A 17720-nucleotide genomic window follows, 5' to 3' on the forward strand; every position below is an offset into this window, starting at 1 on the left:
TAAAACGAACACGTGTTCAGCGCTGTCTGCCTGTGTTTGACCAGCCTCTCTTGCTGCTGGCAGTGGGCAGAAGGTGCAGGAGTCCTGGGTCTCTGCCATCGGTTTCGGGAGCAGCTGTTGCCTGTAACCATCGGTCTTCTGGGTGGTCTCGCCCTCTCTGAGTGGGGTACTTCAGTGCTGAATTAACTCAGCAGCTCTCAGCTGAGGACTCAATTTTGGGGAGTCTGCAGTCAATGTTATTTGTTTACTTTTTATACCATTGTACCATTTGTTCCTTTTTCACACATTAGGTGCTTGATTCTTTGAATCGGTTCTACTGTGTTTCTTTGTTTTGTTGCTGCCCGCAAGAAGATGAATCTTAAGGTTGTATACTGTATACATATAGTGTAAAAATATACTTCAGACTTGAATTTTGGATTTCTTTGGGACAATGGAGAATTTTAGCAGGGTCAGAATTTTGTCACTTCTAACATCTCCACAAACACAAACTTTCTTATTCTCCCCTTTCAGTATTTTTTTCCATCATCACCAATACCCATCCCCCTTCCTAGAACATCTTTCCATGCTCTGCAGAACATACAACATCTGTCCTTCAGTGCCTCATTTTCCCACTGATCACAACATCAATTACCGGTACTTCTTTCAAATTAATGCCTGCATTAGTGTCTTCAATACACTTCAAATCAAAAACACAAATAGGGTGAGAGTTTTGTCCAGATGACATTATACCTGTAAGGATGACCTTGAGATTCCCTTGCCTGTCCCTTTAATTCTACACCCACACTGACCTCAGTCTTTGACCTCCCACACTGATCCAACAAAGATCAATACAAATGCACAAGAGACTGCAGATGCTGGAACATGGAGCAACATGGAAGTTGCTTGAAGAATCCAATGGGTCAGGAAGTAGATAGTTGATGTTTTGGATTGAGACCCTGCATCTGAACTCAACATGAGTCTGAGGAACCAGAGTTCACTTGTAGTGGGAACCAGTGCAGCCTGCAGGAGTCATCAATGGACTTGAGAATTTCAAATTGTTGACCATTCCGGTCAGGGGTATTTCAGCTCCAGTCTTTCCTGCTCAATTCTATGGTTTCATCCTTTATTTGTATCCTCCTAATCACATCTCCTCATAGCAGTCCCTCATGACATTCATCATATCTGTCCCCACCTCTCTATCAACCATCTTAGAACTTGCTCCTATTGTAAGTTTTCCCAGTTCTGATTTGGCTTCATCTCCAGCTTTTTCTGTTTTCATCAGTTTTCCATCATCTGTATTATTTTCCTTGAGGGGAAATATGTTGATCTGATTAAGGTGCTGCTGAAAATGATTAAAGTGATCAAAAGTCAGAGTGAAAAGACTTCAGTCAACAAATGGAGAAGGGAGTCCAGAACATGGGAGTAAACTGTCATTTAATCCAAAGGAAATTGTTAAGGCATTCACAACATCTATCATTGAGAGTAAGTAAATAGTCCAATTTCCTGACCATGGTCCTGGGTGAGAGGAACTAAAGGGTTTGCATCCCATGAAGAATCAATAAAAAATAATTATCTTGTAATCACATTAAAGAAGTGCTAATTTATACACATTAGTTTGCGCTAAGATATATGTGCATCTCAAGCTGCCTACAATGCTTCAATTAATTCTACCTCTAAAATTCAGTTGAGCAGAAACAAATGAAGAGCTTTCACTGCTTCCTGTTATCTTACTTATCTCCACAAGATTTGCCCCCATTCCAGCTTGTTGATTCTGAGGTAGCTGGTAAAGCCAGACTCTACCAGCCTGGAGATGTTGAATCTCCAACCTGTGTTTCACCTCACTGTTGAGGAGCCCGTGGACAGACATTTCAATGTGGAAATGGGAAGTGGAACTGGATTGGGTAGCCACAACGAGATCTTGGCTGTTGCAGTGTATAGGGAAAAGCTGCTGGATGAAGAGTTTCCCCAATCTGTGTTAGCTCTTCCACAGATGGGGCAGGACGGAGGGTTGTTTCTGAGAAGGTATGATGCTTCTACTGCTTATTCAGGGTTCCTATGCATGATCTTGAGTTCTCTTTCTAATTTTGAGTGGTCATAATATTCAAGTTCTCAGGAGTCATTTGGCATGCTGCACTTCTTCAAGGAAACTCGGCATATATCCCTTAGTTTTCTTCTTTATCCGGCTAGTAATTGCTTCCTATGACAGAATATGGAATGGAGTGTACTTCATGAGTCTGGTGGCAGGCATGCAAATGACATGGCCTGCTTAGTGTAACCAATTCAGCATACCCAAGACTTCAATGGGTGATGTTCACCTGGAAGAACTTATTGACATTGGCTCAAGTCTATTGACTTGGGAGGATTTTGCACAGTTAGAATTGATGTTAGTTTCCTCATGCCTTGAGATACTTGCTGATAGCAGTCCAGGCTTCAGGGAATATAGGACTGCAACCATCACTGTTGCCTGGTAGAGCATGAATTCTGAGTCTGACCTGAAATCTTGATCAGTATGCATTTATCAATTTACCAAAGAATATGCTGGTGCATCAGAGGTAGTGGTAAATTTGAGTAATGCAAACAAGATACTGGAGGAACTCAGCAGGTTAGGCAGCATCTATGGTGGGAAATGAACAGCTGACATTTCAGGGTGAGTCTTTTCATCACTACTGGAAAGGAACAAGGTGGGGGTGGATGTGGGGTAGTATAACCTGGCATGTGATAAGTAAGCCCAGGTGAGAGGGTAGGTGGGTAATTGGAGGAAGGCGAATGACAGAGAATGCTGTGAGAAGCTGGAGGTTATAGATGAAAAAGATAAAGGGCTGAAGAAGAAGGTATTTGATAGATGAGGAGGGTAGATTATGATATAAAGGGAAGGAAGAGGGGATCCAGAGGGAAGTGATGGGCAGCTCATCAGGACAAGGGAGAAGAAGAGAAGGGGTGTGCGGGCCATTCCACCTCCTCGCCCAGCCTCCCCAACGATCTCCCTCCTGTTACTTATCCCTGAAACTGTGATAAGTTCTGCGCCTACTCCTGCATCTCTTCCCTCACTGCCATTCAGACTTTAAACAGTTCTTCCTGGTAAGGTGCCATTTCCTCTACGTTGGTGGGATCTAGCACAGATTGGGGAACCACTTCATCCAGCACCTTTTCTTCATTCACTGCAACAGACAAGTTCTTGTGGTGGCCACCCATTCCAGTTCCACTTCCAATTTCCACATTGACATGTCTGTTCACAGCCTCCTGAACAATGAGGTGAAACACAAGTTGGAGGTGCAGCATCCCTTATTCCGTATGGATAGTCCCCAACCTTGATTTCTGTAATTTCTGGTAACCACTCTACCCTGCCTCCCTATTTTGTTCTACATTATTCTGGTGGCCCTCTCACTCCTCTCACCCTTCCTCAGCTTCATGACCTGCCTATCACCACCTGCTGGTTCCCCAACTTCTTCTATTTATTCCGTGGTCTACTGCCTTGTGCTATCAAATTCCATCTTCTTGAATCCTTACCCTCCTCAACCTCTTAGTCTCTTGCAGCTTTCCTTTTCATAATGCTTTCCCGACCCCCCCTTCACCCACACCTGGACTCACCTGCCATGTTTTGTTCCTCCAACTCACCTTTTTCTTCTGATTTCTGCACCCTTCCTTTCCAGTCCTAATCCAAACCGTCAACCTGAAACTGTTTATTCCCCTCTGTAGATGCTGCCTGACCACTTGAGTTACTCCAGCATTTTGTATGCATTTCTCAGGATTTCCAGCATCTGCAAAATCTCTTGTTGTCTCTGTTAATGGTGATTTTAATCATCAATGTTTGCCTTCACTGAGAGGTGTCTCTGGACATAGGGAAAGTGGTCCACATTTTCCTAGTTTTTGTCATGGACTTTTATATTTAGAGGGCAGTATGTTGTTGTGGATGCGGATTGGTAGAGGATCTTGTCCTGTAGCTGTTGAATGTAAATTCCATCTTCTCATTTGCTTCAATGAATGTTTATACAGTAAGTAGGATAGTCAATCTTCTAGAGAGAGTGATGTTTCCAGAGGCACCATCAGCACATATACGAAAACAGTGTTGAATCTTAGAACTTAATTGTTTGCTTCAGAAATCAAATTGGAAACGGGGTTCATTCTGTTTGCCAGAAATCTCAAATTTGGACATATCCTTTGCCTTTGAGATCTTCATAGCACAGAGCAATCCAGAACAATTTTTTGTATGATTTATAAAATCTTTAGATTGGCTGCAGATCTTGAGTGTCACACTGCTCAAGACTTCTCATCAACAGACTGGTTGCAGCTAATTCCAGATAAACTCCCAGATAGATTAACTTATCATTACTTATGCATTGAAGCCATAGACAACCAATACAGCAGAGGGTATGTTAGGAGCATCAAGTATTGCTGCACATGTTGCACAAACGTAGCATGTCTGCAATGTTCAGCAGAACAACACAAAACAAAACAAAACAAGCAATGGAACAGCAACAGTAAACAAGCCCTATTCTACCCTCCCACCCATACAGACTTGGACAACCCTCGGACAGGCTCCAGCCACCAATGGACTTGAACTCGGGTCTGTAGACTTTGGGCTTCAACTTTCCCAGCGGACTTGCAGAGATATGCAGACTTGGCTTTGGCCAATGGGTTTCAACTTCCAGACTTGATTTGACCCTTGGGCCTCGATCCCAGGGCATGTTGATCACAGAACACTATGCCACAAACCTTGAACTCACTGACTGGATCCCTAATAATAGGTCTCAAACTCCAGCCTCACCGATTTGTGAACCCAGGGACAGCGATGTGGGGGATTAGAAGTCAGGCCAGGGTCCAAGTTTCTGTGCAGCTTTCAATGGCCAGCTGTTTCGACTGCTGGAACATGCTGACTTGGGATGCGGGTGGGGGGGAGGTGGTCAGGGTGTCTCTGAAGCAGAGTGGAGACCTGGACTCTGTCCTGACCTCTAATTTCCCCACATCTGTCCCTAAACTCCAACCTGTCTCCTCTCTCTCCCCAAAAACATCTTTATGAAACTAAAACACAATTAAATATACACCTAAATCTGAGCCACCACAAAAGAGGCTGCAACTTGGTGCCATCTTGTATTCTCATCTTGGATAATGCAAACAGAATAGAATTCCATCTGAGCCAAGCACTTCAAATGCACAGGATTTCTGCTCAGGCAGGCAAACATTCTTTGGATGTTCAGTAGGCAAAAGATAGTCCAAAATCTCACCCACATGCAAGCCCAGTGCAAAATACTTGGTTGTTTTCGTCCTTCTCTGCTTTGAATTTGTAATCCTTGGCCAAAACTCTGCTACCATTAGGAGCTAACAGTTAAACTGGGTTAATCATTAAAGTATTGGTTCACAAAGAACTCAGTCTGCTGAAGGATGACTGGCAATTCACTATGAAGCTCAGCCAACTTTGGAAGAAAGCCCGATGATAATTTACGTATTAGAAACATTAGCAATGTGACAGTGATTTATGAGCTTCTGCTCTGTGGTAGGATCAGGTGAAGGTTGTATCCCAGGTCTACAGAATGGATTCACAAGTCTATTGCCGACTGATGATAAAATTATATTCCAAACTATAGTTCACTTTAGATAGCCAGAATTCTTTGCAATAATCGTCGCAGATCACAATAGGGAAATCACTGTATTGCAATTACTACTGAGCATTCCACTGATGCTCCAAAAGTATGCTGAAGTGCAATGCAACAATATTTGGAAAACTGCTATTTTCATCTGAGGTTCTGGGATTGATTGCCCTTGCCAAGCAGTTTTGTATTTCCTAAGAATCATCAGTATTAGGTCCCAAAATGAAATCTAATAAAATTCCAAGATGTTTCGGAAATTATTGGATTCAAACCACAGTGTAACAAATACATTTTGGATAATTTTTTTGTAAGTGAATAGAGAAATAAAAACATTTCATTCCCGCCTTATATTTCACACTCTCCAATCGTGATTCAAAAGTTATTTGAGGTAATAGGACAAATAACTTATCCCGTCAGTTGTTACAGGGAAAGGCCATATGACATAGGAGCAAAATTAGGCCATTCGGGCCATTGGAATGATGGGAACATTTTGACCAGAATTTAATGTGAACTAAGAATGTGCGCAGTCATTGGGGAAACCATTATGACCTTACGAATGGCATTTGAGAAGCAATCTCATAGTTGTTTAGACACAGAACTTACATGTGCACAGACTAAAAGAGAATATACATAAAAAGTTTTTAAAAAAAGTAACACTTTGACAGAAAGAAATGGTAATTCCTGGGCAGAGCCAATGAATTGCAATGCTTGAATACTTCTGGAAACTAAAGTTAGAAATGAAAGATTGAGAGATAGACATTAATAGATATACAAGGTCCTTTAATTGTTAAGTTGCCTGCAAAGGTGTTGCTATTCCTAATTGCCCCTGAGAAGTGGGTGGTGAACCACATTTTTGAAATGCCATGGTGTGTGTACTGACGTGAAGGTGATCATACAAATTCTGTTGCATAGACCAAGTAATACGGCACAGTGTAAATACATTTGCAGTCCGAGCAGATTTGCAAGCTGCTCTGTGTCTTGGGGCAGAACCCAAAGCTTGTAGTGGTCCCATGCACGTGCTGTCCCTCTCTTTCTTATTTCCAGAGATCATGCATAAAGAAGGTGATGACTGAAAATGCTCAGTGATGTATTTGTAGATAAGTCAAGCTGCATTGCTATTTTTCATATAAATTAGAGAGATTGTCAAATAGCAAAGATATTTTGGTAAAAATGACCAATCAAATGGTGATATTCTTCAAGCAATAATGTTGGTCTGACTAATACAACATTAGTGGAAGACCGAATACATACCCACAGCAAAGATAAACGACTTGAAGGGAGTACTGTAACAGTCAATGGTGTTGATTATCAGGAAGAATAGTACAAGAAAATAACTTGGACAAGGCAGAAGATTTGTGAAGTATTTTCAAGGAAAACAAATGCAGTGGTCTGGATGTATTTCAGAAATGCAAACACCTGAAATATCTCTTGTGGTCTTGCAGTAAGATTGTTGCCAAGTCAGAAAGAAAACTGGAAACTAAGTGGAAGGGGCTATAAGGGCAGGCAAGGGAAATAGGGTATTGCAAGTTTGGATTTCAAAACTTAGTATTGGGGTAGAGTTCAGTCAAAAAGAACTTTTTGTCAGGGGTACATTCATTAAAGTCAATAGTGGGAATAATTTCCATCAGCAAGGGAGATGAGGCTGAGTACAGGGCTACGGTGGGAAACTTTGTCACATGGTGTGAGCAGAATCATCTGCAGCTAAGGAGCTGGTGGTAGACCTGAGGTGGGCTAGGGCACCGGTGACCCCTGTTTCTATCCAAGGGGTCAGTGTGGACATTGTGGAGGATTACAAATACCTGGGGATATGAACTGATAATAAAAACACAAAATGCTGGCAGAACTCAGCAGGCCAGACAGCATCTATGGGAGGAGGTAGTGACGATGTTTCGGGCCGAAACCCTTCACCAGGAAAGGATGCTGTCCAAGTTGCCTGCCATCTTGGACAATGTCTCCCATCCACTCCATAACGTACTGGTTATGCACAGGAGTCCATTCAGCCAGAGACTCGTTCCACGAGATCCTACACTGAGCGTCATAGGAAGTCATTCCTGCCTGTGGCCATCAAACTTTACAACTCTTCCCTCAAAGTGTCAGACACCCTGAGCCAATAGGCTGGTCCTGGACTTATTTCCACTTAGCGTAATTTACCTATTATTATTTAATTATCTATGGTTTTATATTGCTATATTTCTACACTATTCTTGGTTGGTGCGACTAACGAAACCCAATTTCCCTCGGGATTAATAAAGTATGTCTATCTGTCTGTCTGTCTGTCTGTTGCAGATTTCCTGATTGCAAGACCATAGCAGTAGATAGTACAGGAAATGTCACAGTAACATTTACTATTGGGCTTTCCCAGTTCCTTGTGTTGGAGGCTCTGCGAGTGGTGGGGATCTCAGGCCCTTTGGATTAAATGATTTATCTCACTCTTGTTCATTTCTGGGACTCGGGATGGATTATAAAACATTCACTGGAATGAAAAGCTTTCCTTTCAGCAGTTTGCAGGCTGAAGAGTGTTGTTCAATACAGGTATTACTGAACATTATAGTTGGCACCTGCCAATATCATACAGCCAAATTTTTGCCATATTGTATTAGCTCATGGTGGTTTCACTTAATAAAAGCCATTTGAGTTGATGACTATGGCTAAGTAACAAATGTAGCAGCCAAGCTATCTGCAGAATTTTAGCAAGATCAAATAAGTAAATTGAATTATTGTACTTCCAGTTGGTTAATATTAGATAAGGAGGAATATTGGCTGGGACACCCAAAGTATTCAAATTGTAACAGCTGATAGAGTCCCATAGTCACGTATTCATAGAGGACCCAAATAGGTCTTTTGACCCATCATGTCCAGATCTACACTCAAGTACATATCTGTAGTAATCCTTCTGACAAGCACTTGATTTGTAACCCACTTACTCAAATACTCACACTGAAGCTTCTTCAATATTGTGAGATTATTGTCTCCATCACCTTCTCAGTTGTCCATTCAAGATATCAGCCATCCTTGGGTCTCCTTGGAAAATGTTATACTTCATGTTAAGTTTCTGCTGCATAAGTCCTCAAATCACCCACCAGAACATGCAAAGAGGACTAAAATTTATTTGGTTCCTTTACCCGTTTTTTATACCATTGAGCAAATGGAATCTTCCTTCTCTTGGAAACTTCTCTCTCAGAAACCATCTTCTCAACAATTTCAGATTTCTTGTCTCCATTATTGGATGTGAAGTAGTCTTCTTCAGTCTTGGACTTTCCTAATTTAGTTCCTGCTATCCTGCAACCATGTTTTAATCTTAGAAAATAGTATGGCTAAGCCTTCACACTAAATCTTAAAGATCTCTACCAATTTAGATAATCATCTTTCTAACCTTTTAGTACAACTCAACTATTCAGAATCAACCTCACTTTCCTTTTTGCTGTACTGTTTTCAAGTCTAACATTTATTTCCTATTCATGACTGCCTTTGAAAGGTCTAACAGTGACCCTCATTCTGGAGCAAGGCTAAGCTCTCTGCTGACAATAGAATGCCTTGCTAGGATACTTACAAGGACTGTTAAAAAGTAATTGCATTGCTATGAGTTTGGAATGGCATATGGATCAGATAGAATAGGACAGCTAACTTCTTTGAGTGAAGGATCATAATGAACAAGAAGAAATTGTAGAATAATCCAGTGTTCACCATTGTTGATTAGTATTCTTTTACCTCAACAATATTTAATCAACAGTGTTAAATTCTCCAGTTAAGAAATGAACTTACGATTCCAGGTTATTTCAGGCCACCAGCTTTGTAACCTCCATGGTGCTGTTGGTAATATAATTATGTTTTGTATTTATATTGTTGACCACTGTCCTTGAAGCATCATAATTACAGAATCTTTAGCACACAAACTACTCAATTATTCCATCTTGTCTAGACTTGTCTTTCTTTACTGCCTCACTAACTCAGTCAACAGAACTTTCTTCTCCTCCATCCCATTAGGCGGAGTATATAAAATCCTGAACAAACATACATGAGGATGAAGTAAAGTTTCAATATCACTGACTTAAGATGTTTGAATGGTCCCCTAATATGTAAAAATGGACTCTTGACCTCTCAATCTATCTTGCTATGGTCATGCATCTTATTGTCTACCTGAACTGCACTACACTTTTTTTGTAATAGTAACACTTTATTCTGTATTCAGTAGTTTTAACCTTGAATTATCTCAGTTTACTTCGCTGATGCAATGAAATGATGTGCATGGATGGCATGTAAAAGAAAGTTTTTCATTGCACCCTAGTACATGTGAAAATAACAAAAAAGAGACAAATTTAACCAAGACACAAGTGTGTCAATGTTACTGACCTCAGCTAATGTCCATTACTTCCATCTCTCTCATCACTTGCATTTAATCTTGCAATTGTGCATAATCTTTCAACCTATTCCCCATGACCCCCCCCTTAAAACACTATACAAGCTCCTAAATTAATTCCTATGAATGTTCACAGATTTTACAATATTTCTTTCTCTTGTTCATATTTCTCTTTCAATGCATTTGTAATGCTTCAGCAACATTAATTCCCATGTATTGAGCAACTTTAATGCAACAAATACTCCAGTGTGCATCACAGGATGTCTTCAAATGAAAATTGAAATTGGAGCACATAAGAAGTTTATAAAGAGAAGTGAACAAAAGTTCTCTTGGAGGTACATTTTGAGGAGCATTTTAAAGGAGAAGCAGAGATTTCGAAAGAGGCTTCCTGAATTTCGACTTTGGCAGCCTCTAATAATGGAATGATCACAATAAATCCAAATCAGGTTCATTAACTCTGGTTTATTTGACATGACATTTGTTGTTTTAAGGCAGCAGTAGAGAGCAAAGACATAAAATACTGCAAATTTCAAATGATTATACAGTACAAAAATGAATAAGGAAATAGTATTCATGGATTCATGAACCATTGAAAAATCTGTAGAATGGAAGAAATTGTTCTATAATCATTTTGAGTTTCAAGCTCCCATAGATCCTCCCTAATGCTGCTTAATGACAAAATGGCATGTCCCAGATGGTGAGGGTCCTTAGAGATGGATGGTACCTATCTGAGACTCTGTATCTTGGAGATATCTGCAATGATAGGTAAAAGGAACTGGACAAGAATAGTGGAAAATGAAGATCCCAGAGATTTAGAAGGATGAAGGAAATAGTGGGGAGAAATGGAAATATTTGAGGCTTTTTTTAAAAATACATTCGTTACTTGACCACGACTGTTTGGTCAGCGAACACATGGACATCTGGAGGATCAGGATTAGTGTGAGTTTGAAAAAGAGAGCAGCAGAGATTTAGAAAATGTTTGCATGGAATTTCTTGCTTTTCAGTACTGCCTGTAATTTGGAGCCACCTCACTGGATGTTATGGCCATCCTGAGATGATGAAAGTAGCTAAAGAAGAGCAAAATCCTTCAGACTTGAACAAGCTCTTGTTTTTGGGCCATTTCTGTCATTAAAAAGGAAACTGAGCCCCAAAATGCACATTTGTTAACTTTGGGTATGCTCAGCAGTTAGCCAAAAACCTGCTCTTAATTTGCTTTATTTTAATGATTATCTAGCCACACAAGCCTTTAATTGCTTATGGTTTGACAAAGTAAATACTGCGAGGCTGTTTCCCGACAGTAACATCAAAAATTGAAGCGTGTAGCTTGAAGGTGAATTGCTGATAATTTGAATCTGCTTGCAAACACTTTACTCACAGCTGTGAGTCTTTGGGATTCTTTGTCCAAGAAGGTTATAAATGGTTAGTCACTGAGCACATGCGAGGTTAAGATTGAGTCAGAGATTAGATTGATGCAGGATGGAAATCAGTGATCAGTCCCACATCTGTTTACACTAATTTAATCTCGCCATTTATCCTCCAATTTGTATTGATTTATAAACTCAGAAGGACTCAAGGTAAGTGGAGGCGGATATGATCTCTGGCTAATCAATAGCAGAGCAAGTTTGATCTTGATTTCCACTTGGCTATTTCAACTGCGGTTTGTTATCTTCTTTTCATTTTCATCATTGGGTAAATCCATTCCCACCAATGAGGTGGCTTTCAATTATTTTTCAAACAATGCATTTTCACCTTTGAGATCCAATAAGTCTACAGGTCTGCAGAAACACTATTATTTAAAGCCAGGGGATGCTTTACACATCCCATCCTACCTGGAAAACCAATAACTTAATGATAGATTATTATTACCGTAATAGATAAACGTAGATTGTTATTGCTAATACTGATCGGGTTTGAGGGACAGAGTGCGCTTTTCTGCTCTTACACTCTAAGCATGTCTTTGTTCCCATTTTGAGTGTGCTGTCTTGTGCTTTGACTTTTGCCAGGTTGTGATGTGATATTTGTGAATAATCTTTAGAGAGCATTTAGTAAAGCCAATTTACCTACTGCCAAAGGTAAACACACTAACTTTCCAATTTTTTTTTCTCAATCTTGCGATGAACTGCTTAATGAATAACCAACTCTGTGCATTGTAAGGTGTGTGTATTTATACTACTGACTATGTAACCCAACCCTTGTAGAAAAGTCAACACTGGACAAGACTCCATCGCGCTCAAGGAAGCTCAGTGGGAAAATGGCGAATGGAGAGGTTGTCCAAACTCAAATCCCTGTTGTTATTTAACTCGGAGGGTTACGAAAAATCACTGTGAAGCATCCATTATCTCAAAGAGTCAGGAGAGTAAAACATTTAGGACCGAGTGAGAAGCGAGAGAAGGGAGGCGTGGGGTAGAAGTCTCTGTGACGATCTGTGACTCTGGATTGTTGAAACTTTTGTCTACCGTTGAAGATTGTATCCAGAATTGATCTTTTCATGAATAATTTATTCTTAAGGTTATTATTCGTTTGAAATATCTTGATCCATGATATTTTGTTTGAAATATGGCATTACATTCAATTATTTTCTCAGGCGTGCGTCATGGTGCAAACAGATATTGGTCGTTCTCTATTAAAACTGTGTGTCGGAATTTTAACATCTCTTACGCACGTGTCTGTACATACATGCATGTGTATGCATTGTATGTGGGTGTGCAAGCATCATTCTCAGTCTTTGCATATACGTGTCTGCCTGTTGTACTGGTTACGTTGTAAATGTGTGTGTGTGTGTGTGTGTGTGTTATTACTGACCCTGGGGGACAATAGTAGAATAGTGACTTAGAAAGTTATACTTCATTGAATTTGGCACGGTCCCTAAGTCCCACGCTTAACTACTATTGACATGGTGGGCGTGAGCTATTTTATTGATATCAGCCATTTACATTGAAAGTAATACCACGGCATTGTTTGCCGGGGATCTAAGGGGATTAAAAGGTGGCTGTGAACGAAAACAGAACTTCATAGTTGGGATGGAGTATGTTTTGGATGGGAGTCTATAGAAAAGTTGGTAACAAAGTTATTATGTGGCTGATTGAGCTGATTTCTTGTTATTTGGTACTCAGTGGAGCTGATTGTGGAAATTGGTCTGTGGGAATTTCACTGCATGCAAAGGGCATGCTACTGTATTGTTGATGGTGAACATTGCCCAGCACTTAAATGGTGTGAAGGTTACTTCCCATATAGCCGCCCATCTCTGAATTTTGCCCTGCTACATGTTGGCAATGATTGCTTCAGTTTCTTTTGTTTGCAGAATTGAAATGTATGGTTCTGAATGTTCCTGACAATACACAAACTGAGCATAATTGAAGAGGTGGATAAGTGCTTTGCAATTCAGTATACAACAGTTTACATCCCAATGTTGAGGTCTAACAATTCCATGTTGTCAGTAAATATCAGTGTTGTAACTGCACAGGAGAATCCTAGGTATCATCCAATATCCTCAGCTGTTTCTTGATATAGAAATGGCAAGGGAATCAGCATATTTGAACAGAGTTCATGGGATTTTATGGAATCTAGAGTCAATGCTGAGGATACCCAGGGTTACTCATTCCTGACTGAATACTACTGTGCACCTTTGTTTGATTGTCTTACTGATGAATAGGATGCACTGAACAATTATAATATAGAAGTCTGGGTCTTTGACTGTGAGTATCATAATGCCAATAATGTTGTTTACCTGTCTTGTGGGACTGTAATCCTGATTTATACCATCTGCAAATGATGGTGAAGAAAGAATTACAGGGTATCTGAAACATTTGTCGTACTGTGACATGTGTGTGCATTTCAATATGCATGGTGCTTTGTAGAGCGAAAAAGGTTTAAAAAGACAAGGAATCTTCAACGGATTTTGATTTGGAGCAAGAAGGCTGCGAGTGACTGGCTAAGGATTTCCAGAGTGAAGGCAGTTTTTCTACTCGGGGTGATAGAGAGGTAAAACTGCACAGGCATGTGACGTCAGCCAGTAGAGCGCAAAAGGTTTAAAAAGAAGACCGCCATATCCAGTGGGTGTGGTGTGAGAGGCAGCAGAGTGATAGGACTTTGGTTTATTGGGCTTAGGTGGTAACGGGACGAGGCAAAGTAGGTACACCGGTGTTATTTGCAGAAAGGAGGAAGTATGTGTGTGAGGCCAGTTTTCTGTGCTTGGTGTCAGATGTGGGAAGTCCTGGAGTCTCACAGCCTCCTGGACGGCCATATCTGCAGCCGGTGCATCAAGCTGCAGCTCCTAAGGGACCATGTTAGGGAACTGGAGATGCAGCTTGATGAGCTTCACCTGGTGAGGTAGAGCAAGGAGGTGACAGAGAGGAGTTATAGGCGGGTGGTCATACCAGGGCCATGGGAGACAGACAAGTAACTCACAGTCAGGAGGGGGAAGGGGAAGAGTCAGGTACCAGAGAGTAATCTTGTGGCTGTCCCCCGAACAATAAGTACTCCTGTATGAGTACTACGGGGGGGGGGGTGTTTTTATAGGCCATCCAATAGTAACAGGGACATGGAGGAGCAGATAGGGAAACAGATCCTGGAAAGGTCTAATAATAACAGAGTTGTTGTGATGGGAGATTTTATGTTCTGGAAATCGATTGGCATCTCCCTAAAGAAAGGGCTTAGATGGGGTGAAGTTTATTAGGTGTCTTCAGGAAGGTTTCTTGACACAGTATGTAGATAAGCCTACAAGAGGAGGGGCTGTACTTGATTTGGTATTGGGAAATGAAACTGGTCAGGTGTCAAATCTCTCAGTGGGAGAGCAATTTGGAGATAATGATCATAATTTTATATGCTTTACAATTGCATTGGAGAGACACAGGAACAGATAAGTTCGAAAAGCGTTTAATTGGAGTAAGGGGAATTATGAGGCTATCAGGCAGGAAATTGGAAGCTTAAATTGGAAACAGATGTTTTCATGGAAAAGTACGGAAGAAATGTGGCAAATATTCAGGGGATATTTGTGTAGAGTTCTGTATAGGTATGTTCCAGTTAGGCAGGGAAGTTATGGTAGGGTACAGGAACTGTGGTGTACAAAGACTGTAATAAATCTAGTCAAGAAGAAAAGAAAAGCTCATAAAAGGTTCAGAGAGCTAGGTAATGTAGAGATCTAGAAGTTTTTTAAGGCTAATAGGAAGGAGCTTAAGAAGGAAATTAGGAGAGTCAGAAGGGGCCATAAGAAGGCCTTGGTGGGCAGTATTATGGAAAATCCCAAAGCATTCTACAAGTCTGTGAAGAGCGAGAGGATAAGACGTGAAAGAATAGGACCTATCAAGTGTGACAGTGGAAAAGTGTTTATGGAACCGGAGAAAATAGCAGAGGTTCTTAATGAATACTTCAGTATTCACTATGTAAAAGGATCTTGGTGATTGTAGTGATGACCTGCAGGAGACTGAAAATCTTGAGCATGTAGAAATTAAGAAAGAGGATGTGCTGGAGCTTTTGGAAAGCATTAAGTTGGATAAGTCTCCGGGACCAGCTGAGGTGAACCCCGGGCTTCTGTGGGAGGCAAGGGAGGAGATTACTGAGCCTCTGGTGATGATCTTTGCTTCATCAATGGGGACGGGAGAGGTTGCGGAGGATTGGAGGGTTGTGGATGTTGTTCCCTTATTCAATTAAGGGAGTAGAGGTAGCCCAGGAAATTATAGACCAGTGAGTCTTACCTCAGTGGTTAGTAAGCTGATGGAGAAGTCCAGAGAGGCAGGATTTATGAACATTTGGAGAACTATAATATGATTAGAAATAGTCAGCATGGCTTTGTCAAGGGCAGGTCGTGGCTTACGAGCCTGATTGAATTTTTTGAGGATATGACTAAAGACATTGATGAAGGAAGAGCAGTAGATGTATTGTATATGGATTTCAGCAAGGCATTTGATAAGTTTCCCGATTCAAAGCTTATTGAGAAAGTAAGGAGGCATGGGATCCAAGAGGACATTGCTTTGTGGATCAAGAACTGACTTGTCCACAGAAGGCAAAGTGTGGTTGTAGATGAGTCATATTCTGCATGGTGGTCGTCACCAGTGGTGTGCCTCAGGGATCTTTCCTGGGACCCTTACTCCTTGTGTTTTTTATAAATGACCTGGATGAGGAAGTGGAGGGATGGGTTAGGAAGTTTGCTGAGGACACAAAGGTTGCAGCTATTGTGGATAGTGTGGCGGGCTGTCAGAAATTACAGCAGGACATTGATAGAATGGAAAACTGGGATGAGAAGTGACAGATGGAGTTCAACCCAGATAAGTGTGATGTTGTTCATTTTGGTAGGAGAAATCTGATGGCAGAATATATTAATAATGTTACAACTCTTGGCAGTGTGTAGGATCAGATGGATCTTGGGGTCTGAGTCCATAGGACACTCAAAGCTGCTACGCAGGTTGACTCTGTGGTTAAGAAGGCATATGGTGCATTGGCCTTCATCAATCATGGTACTGAGTTTAGGAGCCAAGAGGCAATGTTGCAGTTATATAGGACCCTGGTCAGACCCCACTTGGAGTACTGTGCTCAGTTCTGGTCGCAGGAATATACAGGAAGGATGTGGAAGACATAGAAAGAGTATATTTACAAGGATTTTGCCTGGATTGAGTAGTATGCCTTATGAGAATGGGTTGAGTGAACTTGGCCTTTTCTCCTTGGAGCAACCGAGGATGAGAGGTGACCTGAGAGAGGTGTATAAGATGATGAGAGGCATTGATTGTATGGATAGTCTGAGGCTTTTTCTCAGGGCTGAAATGGTTGCCACAAGAAGATGCAGGTTTAAGGTGCTGGGGAGTCGGTACAGAGATGTCAAGGGTAAGTTTTTTACTCAGAGATTGGTGAGTGCATGGAATGGGCTGCCAGCAACAGTGGTGGAGGCGGATATGACAGGGTCTTTTAATAGACTTTTGGATAGGTACATGGAGCTTAGAAAAATTGAGGGCTATAGGTAAGCCTAGTAATTTCTAAGGTAGGGACATGCTTGGCACAACTTTGTGGGCCGAAGGACCTGTTTTGTGTTGTAGGTTTTCTATGTTTCTATGTTTCTATCTCACGTAACAGAATTTATACCTTTTATCAATTTTGCCTAATGTTATATTTCACCATGAATATTACTGAACTGGTTTGTACACTGGTCTCCATCGATTCTATTAGAAAGTGTCTATTTGAATTAGAATGCTCAAAACACCAGTATCCAGAAAAAATAACCAACCTATCTTTGTTGATACCAAACCACAAATATAATCAGAGCAGTGTGTAGCTCTGCACTTGCATGGCTCCAACAATCCAGGTTCAATCCTGACATCTGGACCTGCCTGTGTAAAGCTTATTGACTGTGACCATGTAGGCTTCTCACAGGATTGGGTGGGTTAATTGTCTATTGTAAGTTAACAGTCATGTACCTGAGTAATAAGGAGAGCTAATAGGCACTTAATAAAGAATGTTTAACAGAGATCTAACTGGGGGAACAGAATTACATTGAAACATGGCTAGATTTGAAGGGATGAATAGTCTATTTCCATGCTGTTAAAAAATATAAGGAATAATGCCATGAATGAATGGGTGCATATTTAAACTTCAGGATTACATTCGCTGTCAGTGGTGATGAGTTCTGAAAGAAGAACAATGTCACTGGATGACAGTCTTTTAAGTTACAAAATCAAGAGAGTGAATCACTAACATACAGTAGAGTATATTTCACCTTATATTTTAAACAAAAGTTCATTTTAACTAATCAGAAATACTGTACAAATAAAATCCTTCATGCCTGTAAAAACACATCCCAAAAACACTTCACA

This window comes from Hypanus sabinus, chromosome 1, assembly GCF_030144855.1.
Source record: "Hypanus sabinus isolate sHypSab1 chromosome 1, sHypSab1.hap1, whole genome shotgun sequence".
In the NCBI taxonomy this organism is placed as follows: domain Eukaryota; kingdom Metazoa; phylum Chordata; class Chondrichthyes; order Myliobatiformes; family Dasyatidae; genus Hypanus; species Hypanus sabinus.